Here is a 5,785-nt window from a genome sequence, read left to right as displayed (position 1 = left end):
GCTTCTGTTTCTTTATATCCTTCCATTCAACTCTCCACTTTTCCACCAGACTTCAGAGGCCCATGTGGGCTGGACTGGGGCAGAGTGAGGTACACACAAGGGGGAGGGTAAGATTTCACTTAAAGTGAACGCAACTGAACAAGACATCTTCAGATTCATCACTAACATTCCACAAACATTGCAATATGCTTCCGATTACATAAAGAAAAGATATCAGTCACCATTATTGACAGTTAGGAATATAACTCAAATCTAGTTCCAACAAGTGGACTGTTTCCACAGAGAGAGACTGCACCAGAGCCCCAGCCAGTGGAAATAAAATGGCCTCCTTTGTTCTAGAGATGAATGGACTTGTGGTTCTTTGTGAACAGGAACAGTAACTTAAAAAAGGTGTCACTGCAAAACGGTCTAGATTTAGGGGTCTGTGGACATCACATAAACACCAATTTCAGCCCTCATTAATAATTAGACAGGGGTGAGATGGTAGCAGAAATCCCTCCTCATGTATGTTGAGAGACAGCGTCTTTGACCCTCCTTTGCAGTTTGGCTGTACAGTTCAGAAGACTGCTGTGGCATTCTGAAATACACATTCAGAAACACCCTTCCAGGAGTTGTGAAGTTCTGGTGCATTTATTGCGCTATGTAGTCGATCTCAAACATGCACAGTCCTTCTGAGAGAGAGGAGTAGCCAGTCTGTGTAGAAATGAGTAATAGAGATCATATTAAATTACTAGAGGGGCTATGTCATAAACCCTAACAGTTCCATAATGGGGGGAAAATGGCAGCCATCTTGGTCAGGGAGAAATCCAAAACCAGTGGAATTAGAATGAATGGCAGTAGAGGCATAGGTGAAGCATTTCCTGCTTTTACTTATGCAGGAAAATAGAAGTAAGGCATGTAATGCACAGTATCAGAAATTCTATAATGTAATTATAGTCAACCTAAAATAATGTCAAATAATTATAAATACAGTTAATTTGGGTTTTATACCAAATTTCATGATAAATAGCCGTATGTATGTAAACAGGCCATAAATGTCTCAGATGTTGTTTTCCAGGAAAGCTGTGAGTGTTATTATATGATACAATATCAGTACTTGTTGCATTTACAACTTGTTTAAGTCCTATCATCTACTGATATCAGCCAGTATCTGGTTGTGGATTGACTGCATTATTTGAATGGAATGTTGGCATATTGGCAGTTAATTAAAGCTGCAATATCTAACTATTTGGGTGATCCGACCAAATTCACATAGAAATTGTAGTTATAGTTTAGTCATTCTCATTGAAAGTAAGTCTAAGTAGATATGTACTATGTGTGCTATTTCTATGCTTCCCGTTCTTAAACGTACTTTTTGCGTCCAACATGCTGACCTTTGGACCATCATAAGAAGGTTCATTTCCATTCTAGTATTCTAATTCCTAATTCTATGGAATAAGTAATAAAGGAGTCAACTAAGTCGTTCTGTGCTTTGAACTTTGCTCTGGCTAAGAGTGTCTGACTAAAGGTTGTTTGGCTGCTGCTTATCCTCACTAACTTAACCGAGATAATGTTTGTGAATGTGAACTTCCGTGTGGACAAACTTGAATAGGCTTTGGATCACTGTTATCCTTTAACTTCAAAATGATCATGTGCACCTCCTGTGATTATTAAGACATGGGTGAGCCAACTCAATATTAGGGAGGTGTGCCTAACGTTTGGTATACTCAGTGTATATAGGACTATACACTGTTCCTTGTGTCATGTGATGAATAAAAGTCCCTTCTATATATATTAGTCTGTTCAGGGTGATGCGTGCTAAGTCATCTAGCAGTACCCCAGTCAACCTGGTCAAATAACTTACATAACTTAATTACAACTGCGTTTTGGGAGGACACCAACAGCGGTCCTTCAATTCTCATATAACACCAACAACGGTCCTTCAATTCTTATATAACACCAACAACGGTCCTTCAATTCTTATATAACACCAACAACGGTCCTTCAATTCTTATATAACACCAACAACGGTCCTTCAATTCTCATATAACACCAACAACGGTCCTTCAATTCTTATATAACACCAACAACGGTCCTTCAATTCTCATATAACACCAACAACGGTCCTTCAATTCTTATATAACACCAACAACGGTCCTTCAATTCTTATATAACACCAACAACGGTCCTTCAATTCTTATATAACACCAACAACGGTCCTTCAATTCTTATATAACACCAACAACGGTCCTTCAATTCTTATATAACACCAACAACGGTCCTTCAATTCTCATTTAACACCAACAACGGTCCTTCAATTCTTATATAACACCAACAACGGTCCTTCAATTCTCATATAACACCAACAACGCTCCTTCAATTCTCATATAACACCAACAACGGTCCTTCAATTCTCATATAACACCAACAACGGTCCTTCAATTCTCATATAACACCAACAACGCTCCTTCAATTCTCATATAACACCAACAACGCTCCTTCAATTCTCATATAACACCAACAACAGTCCTTCAATTCTCATAAAACACCAATAACGGTCCTTCAATTCTTATATAACACCAACAACGGTCCTTCAATTCTTATATAACACCAACAACGGTCCTTCAATTCTTATATAACACCAACAACGGTCCTTCAATTCTCATATAACACCAACAACGGTCCTTCAATTCTTATATAACACCAACAACGGTCCTTCAATTCTTATATAACACCAACAACAGTCCTTCAATTCTCATATAACACCAACAACAGTCCTTCAATTCTTATATAACACCAACAACGGTCCTTCAATTCTCATTTAACACCAACAACGGTCCTTCAATTCTTATATAACACCAACAACGGTCCTTCAATTCTCATATAACACCAACAACGCTCCTTCAATTCTCATATAACACCAACAACGGTCCTTCAATTCTCATATAACACCAACAACGCTCCTTCAATTCTCATATAACACCAACAACGCTCCTTCAATTCTCATATAACACCAACAACAGTCCTTCAATTCTCATAAAACACCAATAACGGTCCTTCAATTCTTATATAACACCAACAACGGTCCTTCAATTCTTATATAACACCAACAACGGTCCTTCAATTCTTATATAACACCAACAACGGTCCTTCAATTCTTATATAACACCAACAACGGTCCTTCAATTCTTATATAACACCAACAACGGTCCTTCAATTCTCATATAACACCAACAACAGTCCTTCAATTCTTATATAACACCAACAACGGTCCTTCAATTCTTATATAACACCAACAACGGTCCTTCAATTCTCATATAACACCAACAACAGTCCTTCAATTCTCATATAACACCAACAACGGTCCTTCAATTCTCATATAACACCAACAACAGTCCTTCAATTCTCATATAACACCAACAACGGTCCTTCAATTCTCATATAACACCAACAACAGTCCTTCAATTCTCATATAACACCAACAACGCTCCTTCAACGGTCCTTTCTCATATAACACCAACAACAGTCCTTCAATTCTCATATAACACCAACAACGGTCCTTCAATTCTCATATAACACCAACAACGGTCCTTCAATTCTCATATAACACCAACAACAGTCCTTCAATTCTCATATAACACCAACAACGGTCCTTCAATTCTCATATAACACCAACAACGGTCCTTCAATTCTCATATAACACCAACAACGGTCCTTCAATTCTCATATAACACCAACAACAGTCCTTCTATCCTATTATAACACCAACAATGGTCCTTGAATCATGATATTACACATACAGTGCAACTGATTTATTTTCAACAATGTCCTTCGACATTAGGGATTCCCACAGAGACATCATTTTCAGTATTATTTTGTCCGATCTCCCTGTGCCCCTTCCCCCTATTGAGAACAATAAGAAGGAATGGAAAATCATGTGTTCTGTTCTCCCCCAGGGTTCTAGAATCTTAAAGCTTGTTCCTATTGAGAACAATAAGAAGGAATGGAAAAGCATGTGTTCTGTTCTCCCCCAGGGTTCTAGAATCTTAAAGCTTGTTCCTATTGAGAACAATAAGAAGGAATGGAAAATCATGTGTTCTGTTCTCCCCCAGGGTTCTAGAATCTTAAAGCTTGTTCCTATTGAGGTCAATAAGAAGGAATGGAAAATCATGTGTTCTGTTCTCCCCCAGGGTTCTAGAATCTTAAAGCTTGTTCCTATTGAGAATAAGAAGGAATGGAAAATCATGTGTTCTGTTCTCCCCCAGGGTTCTAGAATCTTAAAGCTTGTTCCTATTGAGAACAATAAGAAGGAATGGAAAATCATGTATTCTGTTCTCCCCCAGGGTTCTAGAATCTTAAAGCTTGTTCCTGGCACAGATCTCTCCAGGAGGTGTCACATAACGAGGTCCAGAAACTACAACAGGTTGCCCTCTCTATGATAATACACACGTAGACATTGATACACATGCACACACACACACAAAGGGACATGTCCTTCATTTTTGCCATGATACTGAAATCACGTTATATTTGTTCAGAGGAAAAGGCAAATGAGGGGGATTCAATGCAACAGGTTAAACATGTTTTCACAGATATAATTGTGATTCTAAACAGTTTCCTTACTGAAATCATTCTACATATTCTTGAAGTGACACTAATTGTATAAGTGATGATTTAACATATCCTGTCACGCTAGACTACATTATCAAGTTTTGCAGACAACAACCCTCTCTGTCAATGAAGGAATAATTCGCACTCCTATTTCATATCCGTCAGTGCAGTACCTGCATAGATCTGCTCACTTCCAACTGTAGAATGGATGAATAATCTTGTCAAGGAAAAACAACACATAACCAATTACATTGTCATTACGGACTAGTTACTTTAGTTCGCACCATAAAACATATTCCGTTTAAATGGGGAATACTTCTCTGAGATGGGGAGGTCAAAATGTGTCCCTCGATCTTTTTGCCAAACCAGTGCTCCAGTCTTGATCAGATTATGAAATAGGGAACACTGCAGAACTGCACAGTGCCAAGACCAGCACACTCCCTATGTTCCTACCCCATGTTCTCATAATCTCTCTCTCCCTCAACTCCTCCTCTCTTCATCCCTCTGTATCCAGCCTCCTCTCTCCCTTAGTCCCCCTCCTCCTCTCTTTATCCCTCTGTATCCACCCTCCTCTCTCTCCCTTAGTCCCCCCTCCTCCTCTCTTTATCCCTCTGTATCCACCCTCCTCTCTCCCTTAGCCCCCCCTCCTCCTCTCTTTATCCCTCTGTATCCACCCTCCTCTCTCCCTTAGTCCCCCTCCTCCTCTCTTCATCCCTCTGTATCCACCCTCCTCTCTCCCTTAGTCCCCCTCCTCCTCTCTTCATCCCCTGTATCCACCCTCCTCTCTCCCTTAGTCCCCCTCCATCTCTCTGTATCCACCCTCCTCTCTCCCTTAGTCCCCCTCCCCCTCTCTTTATCCCTCTGTATCCACCCTCCTCTCTCTCCATTAGTCCCCCTCCTCTCTTCATCCCTCTGTATCCACCCTCCTCTCCTTTAGTCCCCCTCCTCCTCTCTTTATCCCTCTGTATCCACCCTCTCTCTCTCCTTTAGTCCCCCTCCTCCTCTCTTTATCCCTCTGTATCCACCCTCCTCTCTCTCCCTTAGTCTCCCCTCCTCCTCTCTTTATCCCTCTGTATCCACCCTCCTCTCTCCCTTAGTCCCCCTCCTCCTCTCTTTATCCTTCTGTATCCACCCTCCTCTCTCCCTTAGTCCCCCTCCTCCTCTCTTTATCCCTCTGTATCCACCCTCCTCTCTC

The sequence above is a fragment of the Oncorhynchus nerka genome, linkage group LG22 (assembly GCF_034236695.1).
Source record: "Oncorhynchus nerka isolate Pitt River linkage group LG22, Oner_Uvic_2.0, whole genome shotgun sequence".
In the NCBI taxonomy this organism is placed as follows: domain Eukaryota; kingdom Metazoa; phylum Chordata; class Actinopteri; order Salmoniformes; family Salmonidae; genus Oncorhynchus; species Oncorhynchus nerka.
Note: the sequence above shows the minus strand (reverse complement) of the source record.